Raw genomic sequence first — 19,571 nt, 5'->3', positions numbered from 1 at the left:
GATGGCTTAGCGTTTCCTCAGAGTGCTGCATTCATGGGAGGGGTCTTCCACCTGACCTGTTGGGAACAATGCTTCTTTCAGGAGGCCCGCCGGCCACAGTGAATGGGACGCTCTGAACCTCCTCTCTTTAGGGTTATTATTCTGAAATCCTCATTGTTGGCTATGCCCTCTTCGCAGCTGGACAGTGAAATGCATCTTTCTATCAATTCAGTCTCTTTACTTTTTTGCCGGGGTGGCGGGGAGGGCGGGTAGAGGATTGGCTAAAGAAGCAAAAGCCAGCATAGCTACACTTTATTTCTGTGCACCTGCATTATTTATGATGTCAGAAACTCAAAGCAAGAGGCTGAAACCATAATTATTATTAGGTTGGGAACGACTGGGACCGGCAAAGAGACTCTTTTAATGGGTGGCAGGGAAACAAAATGACAATCAGGAAAGAACAAATTCTAAGGCATGAACTCCTAAAAATGATCTGCCAATTAACTGTGAGAGGATGGCATCTTAATCAAGCGCTTTATTTGCTCCCCAGGCTTCCCAGGGTTTGTCTGCTTGCCACATCAACTAGGGGGGAAATGCTGGTTCCATTAGGTTTGCAGGGCACCTACGCAGGGGGAAGAACAGGGGGTTTCTATCCTGACACATGAATCCTTATCAGAAGTGCTCAGTTTGGGTTTAACCAAGGAACAGGAGCCATCAGGAATGTGGGGGGAGGCAGGGGCATCCTAAATGGCTTCTGTGGTTGGGTGATTAAAATACCATCTTCTGATTTTGAAATGGATAGAACTTTTCAGGAGACCAAGCCATGAAAAAATGAGGAGCTGTGTGGATGTCATTTTTTAAAGAGACTTTTCTGAGTATACTCACTAGGTTATCTTCAAGTCTACGGTTTTGTCAGTAAAAATGGGCAAGAAGCTGACATATGGGGAAGGGTCTGGGGTCCTTTGTGTAATGGACAGATTTTCACCATGAGCCCTAGTTCTGAGAGTTTTCTGTGGTTCAATCTGGACAAATCTGATAGTGAAAGACATTCTAAAGATGTCTAGTGTCTGGGTAGGATGGATTTGCCGAGGTTCATCACGTGATGCTGTACAGCATGCAAGGTGTGCGCCGCTCCCACCTAGGGGCCATGTGTAATAGTGGTCTTGTGCATTTGTTCTCTAATCAGCATGTGTTGCCTTTAGAGTCAGAAAAGAAATTTTAAGGGTGCCTGGGTGGCTCAGTTGGTTAAGCGTCTGCCTTCAGCTCAGGTCATAATCCTGGGATCCTGGGATCGAGTCCCTCATCGGGCTCCCTGCTCAGTGGGGAGTCTGCTTCTCCCTCTCCCTCTGCCCCTCCCCCCTGCTCGTGCGCGCGCTCTCTCTCAAATAAATAAATAGAATCTAAAAAAAAAAGAAAAGAAATTTTAGAAGAGCAGTACTTTAAAATGTTAACTGATCTCTGTAGAGTTCAGATGACTTAGGCTCCTTTCTGCCACCTGCCAGGTGTGAGTCCTTGAGCAAGGACTCAGTTACGTTGCTACATTGCCTTACAGAGCCCTCCACACACTGCTCCACAGTCGGCTCACTCACAGTGGGCCGCTTCTCCCTCTCAGCATTCTGCCATCCAGGCCCCTTTTCAACTCCTCTCACGTGCCAGCCTACCTCCCAGCCCTGAGGTTTCAAACTCAACTGTTTTCTCAAGTCTCGTAGCTCCTCAACTGTCTCCCTCCTCTGTTTCTTCTTCATTCATGGGTCATGGTCTCAGGGAGCTTTTCTATGAAATCCCAGGCTGAGTTAGGTCCTCCCGGGCTAGCCCCAGCTAGGTCTTCTTCTATTTCACTCATTATTTATTAAATGTTGTCATTCTTTGCAACTGTAAACTCCATGAGGCCCAGGTTGGTGTCTTTCTTCCTCACTGCTGTATTTCCCCCAACCTAGCACAGTGTCTGGCACACAGAAAGCACTCACTGAAGATTTTTAAGTGAATGAACAAATTGTGCTAGATAATCTCCAGGGTCTTTTTCAGTTTTGAGAAATCCATGGCACTAATTCGGTGAAGGACAAAGACGTGCTGATTGTGTTTGTATTAGAGCTCATTTGCTTTCAAAGGATGGAACACCCACTCAGGCTGGCTCTGCAATAAGTGAAGTTACTGATATGATGCTGAGGTGGCTCCTGGAATCTGTGGAGGAACTGGAACGACCCCAGGGAGCTCAGAGGCTGGAACTGGGTTCTCCTGCCCCTCATCTCCAGGCCCCTCATCTCATTCTCTTGGAAGGTCACACTGTTATTCATTCCCAAGTGGATTGCTTTGTCAGAAATTTTCCTTTGAATCATGGAACACCACATCAAAAACTAATGATGTAATGTATGGTGATTAACATAACATAATAATAATTTTAAAAAAGAAGTTAAAAAGAAAAAGAAATTTTCCTTTCATCTTGACTCCTGATTCTCCTCCTTGGGTGAGGGTTACCCCCACCCCCCACCCCAATCACTGCTTCTCCCATCCCTGTTTCAACGATCTCTACTGGCAATTGAGGATTTCATGGTAAAATCCCTTATAAAAAATTGTTTGGAGAAAAGGCCAGCATGAAGTCCTGTTGCTCCAGAAATGTTTTTGAATCCCTTCCAGGCCTGGCAGAAGTACATCAGGGCACTATGGGCTCTCGCTTCTTCTTGGTGAGGTTGCTGATATCATGGCTGAGCTCCGAGGATATTGGCAACTTAACGTTATGGGAAACTTAATGATCAAATGTCTCATTTTACATGTAAAAAAAGTCAAGGCCCTAAAAGCTCTGGTGAGGAGCTTAACACACAGACTATTTTGGTGGTGGTGGTGAGGGGCTGGGATTTGGGGATCCCCTGAGTCTCCACCCAGCGCCCTTTTAGTGGTGACATGGTGGTGCCTCTTCAGAGAGAACCTATATTTTGGTTGTTTGGTTGATACCAATATGACAATGCTGTGGCTTCCCACAGAGAAGAGTACTGGAAACTAAAACAGTCTCAAGGTAGGTTTGATAGGATAGACGTCCAGGATAGCTTTGGCCATGAACGATCTCATCCCAGCCAGTCTGAGAATGTACCCTTTCCTGTAATGCTGGGTCAGATCTTAACTATAGAGCAGTGTGGTCCCTTGGTTTCTTTTCTTGCTTGCCATTCAGCATGTTCTTTGACCTGAGCCACATTCAGGCCAGCTCTTGAAAATATTGTTATTGCAATGCAAGTCATTTTGTAGGTAAAATTTCTAGAATCAGAGGACTTGATGGAATGACCAAAGGTCAACTAGGGCAACCCTTTGCCTTTTGAGAAGGTTGCTGTGAAGACACTGTAGCAGGTTTTCTAGTAGTGGGTTTGCTTCCAACTGGGAGGGACACTTCCCTCCCCTGAGGCCTCATCACTTTGCTTCTCTTGGGCTATTTGCCCTTTTCTGTCCTACTCTCTCCTTGAGTCTAGACTCATCTCCCCCATAAAGTCTTGCTTAGAAGGTGTGCTCAGCACAATTTCTCACCTGTATTAGTTTCCTATTGCTGCTATAATAAATTATCCCAATTTATTACCTAACAGTTCTGGAGGTCAGAAATCTGAAACGGGTCTCACGCGGGTACACTCAAGGTATAGACGGAGCTGTGATCCTTGTGTAGGTTTTAGGACGGATGGACAGAATCCACTTCTGTTTTAGTTAGTTTCGATGCTATAACAAAAATGTCTTCAAATGGGTGGCTTATAAATAACAGAAATTTATTTGTCACAGTTCTGGATGCTGGAAGTCAAAGATCAGGGTGCCAGCATGGTCATGCGAGGGCCCTCTTGCAAGGTTGCAGACTTCTTGCTGTATCTTTACATGGTGGAAAGGGCAATGGGGCTCTCTGGACCCTCTCTATAAGGGCTTCATCCTCACGACTGAATCACCTCTCAAAGGCCCCACCTCCTAGTATCCATCACATTGGGGGTTAGGGACATGAACATTCAGATGACAGCAATTTCCTTTCCTTTCCCAGCTTCTAGAGGCTGCCTGCATACTTGGCTCATGGCTCCTTTCTCTGTCTTCAGAGCCAGCAACATTGGGCCAAGACCTTTTCAAGCTGCCATCTTTCTCCCTCTCTCTTCCATTTTTAAGAACCCTCGTGATTACATTGGGCTCATCAGATAATCCAGAATAATCTTTCTATTTTAAGATCAGCTGATTGGCAACCTTAATTCACCCTTGACATGTACAATAACATATTCACAGGTTCTGGGATTGGAAGAGAGATCTTGGCGGGGGCTGGGGGCGGGAAGGGAGAGCATTAATCTATCACGTTACCCAAACACAGTAAGTGAAGTAAGTAGTCTTCGATTAGGACAATAGTCAAGAAGATGGATACCTCCTTTAGTAAAATGTCTTTCTGAAAAGTTGTAATCAATCATTTTTTTTCTGTAATTGAATTAGATTTTATATGCACCACAGGAAGTAGTTATGCTTTAAGTGTTCTAATTAATTATTTTGCTACATTAAGACTTATATACATTTGATTTGATTAAGGCAAGATTCACATATTTTACAGTGTTAGAACATTTGTTTTATATTTGCATCTAAAAAAACCTATAAATTTGCAGTTCTTGGAATATGTGGTGTGTGCTTTTTTAGGGATGGCTTTTTTTAGAAGAGAGGCTAATACCAGCAAACTAATAAACTAATGTCCTATTTTCCCTCTTTTGTGAGGAATAAATAATTTAATAGACTAAATAGGATTCTGTGCTTTGGTTTTAACTGTCATTAAATACTATTAAATGGAAATATAGGCTATGGAAACATGGATTCATAGTTCTGCTGAAATTAAGAACTGTTATAATTTACTCTTTAAGGAATTCAATGAAAACAGAAAGTCATACTTTAAATAAATTTGGTTTTTTAGAAAGCATTAACTTAGGGTAAACTGGACCTTAATTAGCACATCTGTTAATTATTATTTAATTAATTGTGAATATTAGCTCTGTCTCTTGACACTAGCAGATGCACTACTAATTTGAACATCATTCTTTATAACCACCTTGCAAGGTAGTTATTAGTGTCTGCATTTCACAGATAAAAAAATCAAGGCTCAGAGAGGTTAAGTAAATTGTCCAAAGTCACCGAGATAAAAAGTCGTATTTGGGAAGCCTACATTTAAATCTGAGTGTACCCAACCCCAAAGCTCATACCCTTTCCATTCTAACATGGCAAGAGTCCTTGATGCCAACAATTTGCACAAAAACTCAACAAGATGTATGACTTTGGGCTGAAGATGAATTTCCAGATTGCTTCTCTCTTCTTGTTGATAAGAACTGCACTTTCAACAGGCACCACAAGGAAACCATCTAGATTCTTCACTCCTTTTGGTTTTATTTCCTTATCCCTTGAAAGTAGGAAATAATAGAATCCTTGATGATTTGTGAAAGTCAGGCTTATAAATGTGCAACAGTATCAGCCTGACAGCAAAGGAAGAGTTAGGGTTCTAAAGCAATCTTTCCAAAAAAGTGAAACCAAAGATCTTATTACAATATTTGCTTTAGGTGTACTAGATGTTGTTGATGGAAAAGTGACATTTTGCAGCTTTTGCTTCGTATGGGAAATTAAATATAAAGAGATGATTCTTGGACAATTTTTCTACAAAACAAAATTCTTAGTTTGCTATGAGAAATTCTCTTTGAGAAAAGAATTTCTTTCTCTCATTCAATCTATGAAAAGACAGGCAGGGTAAAAGAAGAGGCCATTTTTAGTCTCTGAACGATTTTGTTGTCTCTTCTCCCATTTCTTTATGTTCAAGCCATGTGATTCCTCTGTGTCCAGAAAGACTTTAAGGAAGCTTTCATGAATATTATAACTAAAGAGTAGCAGTTTCATTATTTGGAGAAATGAAGAGCTGTTATCTAGCACTTCTTCTGCAATGATTTTGGATACATTACAATTTATTTTCTTCTCTAAGGATTCCTGGGAATTTCATGAAATTCCGCAAGCTTTTCATGTGGCATTTCCCTTGCACAAAGTTCCTAACTTTTTTAAAAAAATTTTTTGAAGTAAACACTACACCCAACATGGGGCTCAAACTCATGATCCCGAGATAAAGAGTCACATGCTCCAGCGACTGAGCCAGTCAGGTGCTCCATAAAGTTCCCAACTTTTTTGATGGTAGAAACTCTTAACAGTTGGGAATAGGTTTAACATGCACAAATTGTGCCTTAAATAAGAACTTTCCTGGGTCACCTGGGTGGCTCAGTCGGTTAAGCGTCTGCCTTCAGTTTACATTATGATCCCAGGGTCCTGGGATTGAGTCCTGCATCAGGCTCCTTGCTCAGCGGGGAACCTGCTTCTCCCTCTGCCTGTCACTCCCCCTGCTCATGCTCTCTCTCTCTGACAAATAAATAAAATCTTAAAAAAAAATCTAAATAAAAAAAATTTTTAGGAACTTTCCCTTTCTTTCTCTCTCTCTCTCTCTCTCTCTCTGTCTCTCTCTCTCTCTCTCTCACACACACACACACACACACACACAAGTCCAGAGGAAAGTAACGTAGAGCTAGATTGGCAGCTTTTCTCCATGAAGGCTTCAGGACCTTCTTCCAGCTCACTTCTCCACCATCCATCTCTAGGGTATATAACCCCCTTCCCCATGATCCATAGTGGTGGCTATCGCCTCCATGCTCCCAAGCAGTAGGATGGTAAGTGGAATGAAAAAGAAAAGTCTAAGGGTTTAGACAAGTTTGTTTGCTCTTTTGTTTTTAAGGAAGTTCCTGGAAGCTACACATGACACATCTATTTACATCCAATTGGCCTGTCCTTAATCACAAAGCCACAGAGCTACAAGGGGGAGGCTGGAAAATGTCTTTATTCTGGGCAGCTATTTCCCAGCTAAGGATTCTATTTCTGTGAAGGAGAAAATGGGTATTGGGGGACAACTTGCAGCTGCAGACATAATAGCTGCTCCTTTAGATCTCTGAAGGGCTATCACGTGAACCAAAGGAGTCTATTTACTCTTTGTAGCTTTAAGGAGCAAAACATGAGCCTGATATTAAAGTGATGGGAAAGGGACATTTGGTTCATTATAAGGGAGAACTTTCAAATAGCTGGAATATTCCCACAATGGATGACTTGACATATTGTAGTGGAGGGCTCTTTACGTCTGGAAGGTATTCAAGCAGCAGGTACTTACTACCTCTCAGGCATAGTATAGAGAGGATTTCTTGACTGGAAGAAAGATAGGACTGGCTGGCCACTAAGGTATCTTCTAGTCCAAGAACCTATGAAATCTGTTATTTCTTAACATCTGTAGGATCCGTAATGATGTGCTTTTTAAAAATTACAGATATTGGTGATTTTTTTTTCTTGCTCATTTTTCTAGGTGTTTATAAATTCTATTAATTTGTTTAAAGAACCAACTCTGGCTTTCTCATTTTCTCTATTGTACCTTGTTTTCAAATGAATTAATTTCTGCTCTCTTTATTATTTCCTTCCTTTTACTTTGTTTTACTTTGCTCTTTTTTTCCCCAACTACTTGAGGTAGAGACTTAGAGTGTAGATATTCGGCCTTTGAAAAAATTAAATGCTTGTATTGATTCAGGGTCAAATGAAATAGAATCATGAAAGTAAACCATAAAGCACAATACAAGGGTGCTATTCATACCACTGTTTTAGTGACTGCCCAGTCACCCTGGGAGGACAAGTTTTAGTATGGCTCTCTTTGTCTCTTGCCCTGATCTCTGTCTGCTATGCTGTCTGCCACATTTGGTATCACACCCAACTGATAGGCTTCCCTAATTTTTTGCTGATTGGGCTAGTAGTTCTTACAATGCTCTGAGGCATAAATCGCTCCATAGTCTCATCCAATTACATTCATCAAAGGGTTTTTGAGGCCAATCTTTGAGGTTTGTTCTGACCCCAAGAGGGCTCTTTTTAGCTGCCTCTTAGCTCTTTCTCTCTGGTAAACTACTGCAGGCTAGCTTTTGCTCTTCTATTAGCCTCCTCTGCATTTTTACCACCCAAACATCCATTGTTTTCTTTTCTTTTCTTTTTTTGTTTGTTTGTTTAAGATTTATTTATTACAGAGAGAGACACAGCGAGAGAGAGAACACAAGCAGGGGGAGTGGGAGAGGGAGAAGCAGGCTTCCCGCGGAGCAGGGAGCCCGATGCAGGGCCCGATCCCAGGACCCTGAGATCATGACCTGAGCTGAAGGCAGATGCTTAACGACTGAGCCACCCAGGCGCCCCTCCATTGTTTTCAAGAGCACCCTTAAACTTGAACTTCCCCACACTCTATTTCAAATAAAGTCATTTCCTTTGGGAAGATCTTCAGAGCTCTCTATCCTTATGGAATGCCTCTCTGAAAAAAAAAAAAAAAAAAAAAAAAAAACCTCTGAGTAACTACTCCCAGCACTGGACAATGGTGGTAGCCTCTGGTCTTCTCAGATTGCCTCTGACATACGCTACAAGTGAATACATTCCCTACAGATGAACTGGGCTGAGAGCAATAAGGCCCCAGCTTTTTTTTTTATAATCTATTGTACCTGGAGTAGAACTTGGACTCTCTGTAAGTGGGGCCGAGATGGAGGAAGGGAGCCCCCAACCTGTTAGCTGTACTCATCAGGAATTTAACACCAGAACAGGAGAAATGCTAATGGCCTGCCTTTTCCAGGGAGGCATTATATCCTTTGAGAGCTGCAGGGAGAAGGAGCTCAATTTTATTGGTCACAACTTCCCAGGATTTAGCTTCCATCAAACTGAGCTGAGGGATTGGGGGAGAAGTGGGTCATGACTCAAGTGCCGCAGACTCTCAATGTTCTTATCAAGTTTTAGTGTATTTTCTTGAATAAACATTTTTTTCATTGGTTATATGCCCTAAGTAAGATTTTCAGAGACTTTATGATATTTTAAAGTATTTTTCACTAGCTATGCTCGTTTCACTGGCGAGCAGGTCCATGGAGCTCCTCAAAGTGCCATTCTAAAAGTAGAACTTGTGTGTGTGTGTGTGTGTGTGTCTGTGTATGTGTGTGTATGTATGTGTGTGTGTATGTGTGTGTGTGTACGTGTGTGTTTTAACATATTTATACATTTCCATTAGTGCTTTAGGTACGTGCAAGTTTTGAAGTATTGTATTTTGTTGCTCAGTTCAAAATATTTCTAAGTTGCAATGTAACCTTTTTAATCCATGGGTTATTTAGAAATATATTGCTTGGTTTCCATTTAGAGGTTTTCTGTGTGTCTTTTTAATATTGATATTAGCTTTATTCCACTGTGTACAAAGAGTATACTCTGTGATTTTAATTATTTTTATAATGTGTTGAAACATTCCCGGGTCCAGCATGTAGTTAATATTGTTAAATATATTTGAGAAAAAAAATGTGTATTTTGTAATTGAGATTATTCTTCATATGTTAATTAAGCCAGGTTGGTTAATTTTGTCATTGAAATATTCTATATCTCTACTTTTTTTTCTTATTTGTTTTATGAGTTATTGAGAAAGATATGTTAAATTTTCTACTTATCTAAATGCTGTTTTATTAGGTGCATATGCATATTTAGAAAAGTGAATTATCAAGTTTTCCTCTATATCTCTAGCAGTATTTCTTGCCTATATTACTATCAACTACTATTTCTTGATAGTAATATTGCTACACCAGCTATTGCTTGGTAGTTTGTATATCACTTCCCGTTTCTTAAATCCAGTAAAGTTAGAATTTGCTTATTAATACAATCTGATGTTTGTTGTCTTTTAATCAGACTATTTAGTCAGTTTAAGTATTTTAGTAATTATTGACATGTTTGAGATTAAATCTTGAATGTTACTATTTATCCTATTATTTTCTTTCTTTTCTTTCCTGCTTTCTTGCTTCATTTTTGGAATCAAGTAATTTTAAAAATTATTTTCCTGATCTATTAGCTTATTAGCTGTGCATTCTTCTGTTATTCTTTTAGTGGAGACAAGGATTACACTGTGCATCCTTACCTTATTAGAGACTTATTAATTAGTACTTTTATAGAATACAAGAATCTTAGAGCATCTTAATTCTATCCATCCTCTCTTACCTTTTGTGCTAACTCTGCCCCATATTTTGAATCTACACATATTTTAGGCCCCACGAGACATCATTTTATGATCAGTATTCATTTAGATTATCTATATAATTGCCCTTTCTGTATCTCTGTGTTCCATCTGAGATTACTTTTTTCTCCCTAAACAACTCTTCAGAAACTTGGTGTAATTCTTTTGAAACCAATTCCCTCAGTTTTTGACTGAAAATGTCTCATGTTATCTTCAGTTAAAAAAATTTAATTAAACTTTTATTTTGTGATAAGTGTAGATTCACATGGAATTGAAAGAATCAATACAGAGAGAATCCAAATATCTTTTACCCACTTTCCCTTAAAGGTGACATTTTGCAAAGCTATAGTACCATATTACCACCAGGATACTGACATTGATACAGAAGTTGTCAAGGTACAGAAGTTTTCATCACCACAAGGGTCCCTCATGTTGTATTTTTACAACGTAAGTACTTCTCTCCCACCCACAGCCAGTTTAATCTCTGGAAACCACCAATCTGTTTTTCATTTCTATAACTTTGCCATATCAATAATGTTATATAAATGGATCATATAGTATGTGACCTTTTGAGATTAGTTTTTTCACTCAGGAAAATTCTCTGGACATTCACATAGATTTTTGTGTGTATCAGTAGTTTGTTCCATTTTAGTACTGAGTAGTATCCCAAGGTGTAGGTATACTAAAATTTGTTTACCCATTCACCCATTGAAAGCATCTAGGGACACCTGGGTGGCTCATTCCATTAAGCAGCCATCTCTTGATTTTGGCTCAGGTCATGATCTCAGGGTCTTGGGATCCAGCCCCACATGAGGCCCTGCTGTCAGCAGAGTCTGCCTGAGGATTTCTCTCGCCCTCTGCCTCTCCCCCCACTCATGTGAGTGTACACATGTATGTGCTCTCTCTCTCTCTCTCAAATAAATAAATCAATCTAAAAAAGAAAAAAGAAAACATCTGAATTGTTTCCAATTAGCAGCCATTACAAAGTAAGAAGCTTTAGAGTACAAACTTTTGTGTTAACATAAGTCTTAATTTCTCTGAAATACCAGGAGTACAACTGCTGAGTCATATGGTAGTTGCATGTGTAATATTTTTGAAAAACTGCCAAACCATTTACCATAGTGGCTGTATCATTTTACAATCCCACCAGCAATGTATGAGTGATTCAGTTTCTCTGCATCCTTGCCAGCATTCGGTTTCGTCACTATTTTTTATTTTAGTCCTTTTGATAGTTGTGTAGTGATACCCCATTATGTTTTGTTTTTTTTTTTTTTTAACTTGCATTTCCCTTATGGTTAATGATGTTAGAAAATCTTTTCATGTGCTTATTTGTCATCTGTATATATTCTTCGGGGAAATGTCTCTTCCTGTCTTTTGCTGATTTTCTAATTTGGATTGTTTGGCTTACTGTTGAGTTTCACTGTTAAAAAGTCTTCTGTTTTGCCTATAAAGTTAATATGACTTTATGGTCTCACTGCTTTTAAGATTTTGTCTTTGTCTTTAGCTTTCAGCAGGTTGGCCATGATGTATTTTTGTGTGATTTTCTTTGTAGTTGTCTTGTTTGGGTTACATAGGGCTTCTTAAATCTGTTGTTTTGTAAATTCTGGAAATTTCTCAGCCAATTCTCTTTAAATATTGTTTGTGTCCTACCTCTCTTTCCTCTTCTCTCCTCTCCCAAATACACACATTAGCCTTTTCGTCATGTCCCAAATGTCTCTTACATTGTTTTCTATGTTTCCCAGTCTTCTCTTCTTCTTGTACTTCAGTCTAGTGTCTGCTGATCTACCTTTCATTTCACTATTTTTCTCTTTTGGTATATCTTCTCTACTCGTGAACCAGTCTATTGTGTTCTTAATTTCAGTTATTGTATTTTTCAATTCTTTAATTTGCATGTGTTCCTTTTTCATAGATGTAAATTTTTTACAGGTGGAATTATCCCTCTTGCCATTTATTTTCTTGAACATATTAAAATTACAGCTATTTTTAAATCCCTGTCTGATAACTACAAAAGGTGAATCACCTATGGATCTCTCTCTACTGTCTATTTTTTTTTCTCTTGGATTTTGGTCAGTTAGACTTCTCTCTTGGCATGATTAATGATTTTGGATTGAATTGGAAGTGGTGTATGAAAAATGGTAGAGGTTCTATGTGATGTCATCTTTCTTTAGAGAGGGTTAATTTTTCTCTAGAAGATAGTTAGAATAGGCACAAATTACCTTGATCCAGCTAGGCATTGTAAAAATTCTAGGATGGGTACTGGTGTTTGTGAGGGTACATCTTTTTCCTGTTTTCCATTACTTCTATGGCATAGCCTTTAGTTAGGAGAACTGAAAACTTAGGGTGTTTACCAGCTCCAACTCCTTGGAGAATTTTGAACTCTAATTTTTGTCTCCCTAGAACTACAAGACTGCTCCCTTTATGTTTTTATGCTCTTTGCTGCAGTTTTATGCTTTACTTCTTGTTCTTTTGCCTAACGTCAGTTAGGAATTGGCAAATACTTCAACAGGAAAACAGTTCAGAAAGTTATCTATGATACTCCCGCCCCCCCTTTTTTAAAATCAGGATTTCAATCCCGAAAGTCCTGGGTGCTTTTAAATATTTGTACTCCCAATTTTCGTCTCTCTAGTCTCTGAGAATGCCAGAAGCCCCACACCACTTAAGAATTATCAAACAATTTGAGGAGAAAAGCAGCAGATAATGTGGAGAATGTTGGGCTTATATCAATAGGTTTTCCTTTTATCTGAGATCTTGGAACTTAAAGATTTTTCAGCCTTTGCTGCTCTTTGATGTCTTCCAAACAGTTTTTTTTTTTTAACTCAGCTCTTATTGTTATCTCAGTGAAAGTATTGGTTTAAACACATGAAACTCCATCATAGTGGGCAACAGGAGTTACCCAAGCCAGTTCAATCCAAATAGTTGCTTCAGTGAAGACTATAATAACTTGGGCACAGTTTTATTCAGGGTATTTTCACTATTGCACTTTGCCCATTTTCCTTGATTCCAATCTTCCTGATTAGATTTTTTTGCAATATTACTCATTAGGCCAAAGCTAGATTGAGATCATTAGAGTTCCCAGGTGTAGAAAAGTTGGCCTTCTCTCCCGCATAAGAAATTGAAAATAAAAACAATCCTTAGGTATAAAATAAACATAAGAAATAATTCCATTCTTTCTAAAAATACATCAAATGTAAATTATTTCCCAGAATTTATGAAGCCAGGCTTCCCGGGTATAGATCCTGGCGCTGCCATGTACTAGGTAGGCAAGATACTTGACATCTCTCTGCTCGAGGTTCATCAGCTGTGAGATGTGGAAAAGAGTAGTACCTGCCTCATAGGGTTATTATAATGAATGCTTTAATATTTCTGCAGCACTTAGAACAATGCTTCATATGTATTAAATGCTCAGTTAATGTCAGTTACTAAATAAGATTATCCAACATTAACAGTAATAGTCATAAGATACATCAGCATATAACTTATGTACCCTCATAAAAAGTAGTCATGATTCAGTAGAGATAAGTTTAATTTACTTGGTAAATTTATTCGAACCTTTTCGTTGCTAGAAAAATTTGTGATAGCTCCACAGTTTTATTTTTATTTTTCCTTCGCCTTTTTTGGGGGTTGAGGGGCGTCTCCCTCTTCTCTGTTAGTGGGAAGAAAAAGGAACCATTTCTTTCTATTGCTCAGCAGTGATTTCCCAATAGTTGAGACACTCAGCATATTGAGCACTCATTATGTCTTGGGCCCTGGGCTAACCATAGAACTGTAGAAATGAGTAAGAGTCTCTCCTCTGCCTGAAAGTCTTTGTAGACTTATCAGAGTCAGACAGATAAACCAGAAAAGACATACACATTAAGCCATCTACCCTATGGCCGGGAGTCAGAATTTTAGAAAACATTAATTTTATAATCTTCACAACAACCTTAGGATGTAGGCACTGAGGATCAGAGGAGAGAAGTAACTTGCCCAGATGAGATTTGAACCCAATGTCTCCAAAAAATAGGTCCATGGCCTTCCTACGAATGTTAAGATGGGCAGACAGGAACATTTCTACCTAAAAACATCAAATAAAAGGCTGATTATAGTTGTCTACTCATGGCCCATACCACCTGTTAATTCAGATGTGTGAACTTGAATCAGACTCCTTATTTGGGATTTTATCAGTTATTTCCGGTAAAGTGGTCAAACTAATAATAGGTAGCCTTGACATTCATACAGCAAGTGAAAACTATGGTGCAGAACTATTTTTGGATGGGTATTTTTAAATTCAGTGAATCATTTTCACCAAAAAAAAAAAAAAATGAGTTGTCATTTAAAAAATAAAATGACACATATTCCCTCAAGGTGGTGGGCTGTGATTAGAGAAACCTTCTTCTGTATTTCCTATGATATTTTCAACTACATTTGGATTAATTAACCAAACTGGTAGAAACCTCGGCTCCAAAGAGATCATCATTGCGATTTCAACCCTGCAGGTGACCGGTAGCTTCTTTAGCTGTAAGAAAAATCTCTAATCCTAGGTAGTTTGCAAAAGGAAAATGAGCAATAACAGGTTGGAAGCATGCTACAGAAAGGAGGATTTACACACATCCACTTTCCATTTGGAAGGTCAGTCCACTGATTATTTTAACTTACAATGAGTTTCAGCCCGAGTCAATATATAGTAAAGTGTACCTAAAAATGATTAACATAATAAAATAAAATTTAAAAAATCCGGAAAAAAGTAAAAAAATGATCGAAAATTCAAAATGAAAAAGTGTTAGTTTTTGCTAAATTTCAAACTAAATTTCAAATGGAAGCCCTGGATTTTCGGCATTTTCAGAACCGAGAACTTCTTGTTTCATGGGACATCACCTATTGGCAGAGCTTGGTACTGCAGCTTTCCTCAGATGCTGGAGCTGCAGAAAGAGAAGAGTTGCTCAGGCAGCCAAGGATCTGGAGTCAGAGAGATGCTAAAGCAGGCAGCTCACAGGACGTGGGGCCCTGGGAGTCTGGAAAGACATGCTTTCTCTCCTCTCTTCCCATTCCATTCAGTACCTACGATGTGCATTTCTGAACAGAGACCTAGAACTGTAACTGGAACAAACTGCAAAATGGTGAATTGTGGCTGTTGCGGAAATCTGCCCCGGGGGAGACCTCCCGACCCATTTAGATGGACATTGCGTTCCATGAGCCACTAGTTCTTGTGCCAACAGGTAAATTCCCACCTGTCCTGTCTCTGAATCATTGTAGCATGGCAGCTTGCTTTTACTTTTGCACTGCTGCAGCTAATAGCATCAGGACAATAACCGTTGAAACACAAATCTATCTTTTCTCCCAGTTGGGGCTGGGATAGAAGTGAAAGAAGAGGAAGCTGGAATAGGAGGATTTTATAGCCACATTTTGGACATTGGTCTTACTGTTCAACAAGAAGCAATTTCTGACAATGAAGAAATTTCATTCTTTTCAAGTGGCACAAATGTAATCTGCTCAGGTGGTTCAGCTTCCATTTATATTTGTAGCACCCCGGAGTAACTCTTTTTTTTTTTTTTTTTAAGAGCCAGAATAGAAATCTTGATCACACTAGCGTGGAAAGGTCCTTCGGGTTCTGAGAGCAATCTTCCCCCCCCTGCCTTTTAGCCCTTTTGCCCTTTGAATGAGTATACGTTTTCTGCATGTATTTTCCAGAATACCTTCCTGTGGCATTCATTTCATTCTGTTTAATTGGCTTCCTGTTAATTGAGAGGGAGGATGAACTGGGAAATAAGCACGTGTGCTGAGTTAGAAATAAGCGGGGATGGTCCTAAAGGAAATGAAGCGGACGTTAGAAAACGTGCAGGACCGTGCCTTTATTCGGCTGCTCTAGGCTCTCACCGCACTCTGCGTTTGTGGGGCATCCACCCATTTGCTCCTTGCTGAGCCCCAAAGGGCTGTGGACGAGAGCATTTAGGAGGAGATTTGGCACCTGTATGGTGACCTCAACACGAGGGTCTAAATGCATTCTAAAGGTACTCACGAGGTCGTTTTAAAGTGGTGCAGTTTTGCTACTTTGGTCATCATTCCCACGTAGACATTTTACAGTGCAGGACTCCGGAATTCATCAGCCCTTTCCCCCCAGCCCACTCGGTGTCAGGGTCGTTAGATCCTCTCATCCATCTCTGGGCCACTACCCCCGTGTTTCTTGGATTTCTTTCCATCACTTGCACGGTCTCAGGACATCGATGTGGATTCTTACGAGGTTTTTAAGATATCTTTTCTTCCAACTCCCCGAGTTTCTGTTTTGATCCATTTGCTTACAAATAGCTTTAATTAGCTCAGAAAACTACCCCCAGAATTTTTCAATTTCTTTCCTTCTGTTCCAGAGAGAGACACATGCTTCATGCTGGTGATAACGAGACCAGTGGCAACTTCAGAGTGGCATGCACTTTCCTGCAAGGAACTGTAAAGAACAGACACCAAAGTCTTAAAGAGGACAGTTGTAGGCAATGCTTTGAGTCACGACTTCAGAGGTTGAGGTTCTCGGGGAGCTGTCCGTGATGATTGTGGGGTGCGTGTGTCTACACACACATGCACACACACACCCTACAGTGACAGATGACCTATTGAAATAATTTCAGAGCTGTTCTGTGGTTGCTACGACAACCAATGCTCTCTTGGCTTTCATCTGGCCATGTGACAGGGACTTTGACGTCAGCTGGAGGCAGAGTCTGTGGCTGAGTCCACACAGTCAGAGGCCTGGGAGAATCTGGTGGATGCTGACCACTCCTGCTGCTGCTTGCTCTGTTCCTGCCGCTGCTCCTACTGCCGCACCCCTGCTTCCCCGGGGCGACAGAGCATGGACTGTTAAATCTTGCACTTCTCCGGTGTGAGGTAATTAGCCTGCTTTATACACAATAGTTAGATGTTTGATAGATTACTGCAGTTTTCCCCTCTCTTTTACCTCCTCCAAGTTTATCGTCATGAGCAATGATTGTTGTACCAGGGGAAAAAATGTGAAGCAGCTTCTAGTTGCTAATTTTGTGCGTAGTCTCTGGAATTTGGTTAAATTTGGATTAATGTTCTCTGAAGTAAGTTAAAATATAATCGCCTTTCTTGCTCAACACTTGCTAACATGACATTATTCAGAGATACGGATTTTGCAGCTTGAGCCAAATATTCCCCGTTGAATTCCAGGAATCCTCCCTTTCAGCATTGTTTTGGGTTTAAAGACTACAGCATAGTCTTGCAATATGTTACTGTTTGTTTTGTTTGTTTTTTTTTTTTTTTTTTTACAATTGTCACACATTCTGAATCAGTCTAGAATAGTTTGGGATTTGGTTTCTATCTTGTTTGCAGCATGCATAATTAGCAACAATAGGCACAGCGGGGAAAGAACATTATACTTTGAAACAAAAGTTGGTGTGTTTTTTTTTTTCTTGTAAATAGGGTATTCCGAAAATACCAGGGAAACTGTCAACAGCTTCCTGTTTAGAGAAAAATAATCTGGACTATGCCAAGGAAGTTGGGGTGGAACCTCTTACGTGTGTGTGCATGCAGTTGCTTTTTGGTTGTTAGAGCAAAGTGCACATTTTCAGGATCTTCCTCTGAAAATTCAGCTGTGAAGAGAACAGCATTAGATAGCCTTCACTGAGGAGTTGTGCAAGCTGTTCTTATATTTAAGAACTGAAATATTGCGCACGAAGGAAACAATAGCCCTAAAGCTAGATTATCATTGGTAGATGTTACTTTAATTCAAATACAGATATGAATAGTCACTAAAGTTAACTCCAGATCTTGAATGAATAATTTGATAACTGATTAATAAGACCTTTTATCTCCTTATTCCTATCGCCGCATACAAGGCAAACTGTTTTATTTGCACTGTTGTAGTTCATTTTCTTGCCGAGTTTAGTAATTTTGGATTTTCTATCACTGGATAGATTGGATGGTTTTGTAGCTTATAATTCAAAGAAAACCTCTGGCATTTAAGTTAATCAAAGCCAGCATTTATAACCAGGTTTCTCAATCTTACAAATTCAACAGGAAAAATGGGCAAATATTAGAGCAGCACATGTAATATACTTACTATTTTGATGGACAGGAAATAATGGTTTAACTGTGTATATGAATATACATTTTGTGATATGTGAATTATAGCTCAATGTAATGCAATATATTGTTCTTATTTTTTATATTCCTTATTAGTTTTAGAATTCTGATTGCATTTATTTTTCCTCTTAAAGATGAGAATTTTGAACAGTATTTAGTTTCAGTGATAAGTGAATTAAGTGTGGGTGCATCAGTAGTTTTTCAATAGCTTTCAGTGACTGAATATTCATTGAACTGACTGGCATTTGGTAAGTCTGTTTTTGGCCAGAGACCCCATGGAGGATTTTCCAAAAAGTCTAATGTGCTTACAATCAAGGCACATCTACTGAGGCATCATCTCATCATTTAATTGATCTCATAATTATAGTAACTCAGAGGCCACATTTTTAACACCCCTAGAAATATGTTAATTGATTTGCAATATTTCAAATGAGCACGGATAGGACTGGTAGCATGTCATTTAAAAGCTCTATCTTTGATGGAGTACTTTGATGTTTGTTTCTTTTACGAAAAATAAGTAATTATCATTAGAGCTTAGAGAGCAAAGATATAGCAAAGATTTTCTATATATCTCCCTCTATGATGTTTTAAATTCAAGTTATAAAATGACTCTATTCAGTGTCCTTATAAAACATACTGGATTTCAGCAATGTGAAATATAAGAGAACAAGTCAGTGTCAGTGACAAAATGTCAATGATAAAGTTTATCACTAGAAGAGAGCAACCTTTGCTGTGATCTTAAAAATGCTTTAGAATCTACAGGTTTTTTTTCTCGTGGCAACATAAAAAGAAAATGACTCTCATTGTGCACAGTCATCTACTTACAGGGGTGAGACTGTGCTGATTTCAAGGTCAAGTTTGTTTCAGCTTCAAAGATAGCAGCAAGGAATGATTTGCGCTGACCTGATTGTTGCTTTGTGTATAGTTTAGGGGATTTTTAACCTTTTTGGTGTCATGGGCTTCTTTGGCAACCTGGTAAAGCCTATAGACTTCTCTGAATGATGCTTTTAAATGCATAAGTTAAAGTATGCAAGATTACAAAGGAACCACTTTTGTTGAAATACATTAACCAGATTTTTTAAAAATTGTGATACGTGTTTTGTTAATAATTTATTCTTAAATAGTACAAGCTAGCAGCAGGTATAACTACCATATGAAATAGTGATGAGTGTAAAAAGTATTTCGGAATATCTATACTGACTATAACGTGACGTGAGAATATCCGTGACACTCTCTCAGCGACAAAATCACAGGTACTGTGGTTTGTAGCCTACATTTTAATTAAAAGAAATACTAAATTTCAGGTTGAGACTGGCGAAACGGAAAGTGTCATATATATTTTTCCCATCCAAGTTCCGGATCCCCTTGAATTCTATCCACCCCTGAATTAAATGATATGTAAGCTAGTGATGCCAAAATTTCGTAGAACTGCACTGGACAAAGCACACACCACCATTTCCACATCCAGTTC

General features: G+C 39.2%; 1 protein-coding gene across 10 annotated transcripts in view; it reads left to right on the top strand.

Moving 5' to 3' along the window:
* Nucleotides 1-19,571, top strand: part of NCALD (neurocalcin delta) — a 371,302-nt gene that overhangs the window by 276,804 nt on the left and 74,927 nt on the right. Inside the window, exon 1 of one of the 10 annotated variants that reach the window (XM_025870930.2) lies at nt 16,727-16,882. The exons of the other annotated variants lie outside the window; for them this stretch is intronic. The gene's annotated coding sequence lies outside the window, so the exon portion shown is untranslated. Of the gene's footprint in view, nt 1-16,726; nt 16,883-19,571 lie in introns of those variants that run through there. 10 annotated transcript variants of the gene reach the window in all.

Source organism: Callorhinus ursinus, unplaced genomic scaffold (genome assembly GCF_003265705.2).
Source record: "Callorhinus ursinus isolate GAN/ISIS: 27379988/994484 unplaced genomic scaffold, GSC_fseal_2.0 scaffold5, whole genome shotgun sequence".
Lineage (NCBI taxonomy): Eukaryota > Metazoa > Chordata > Mammalia > Carnivora > Otariidae > Callorhinus > Callorhinus ursinus.
This window is presented reverse-complemented; position numbering and strand designations above follow the sequence as displayed.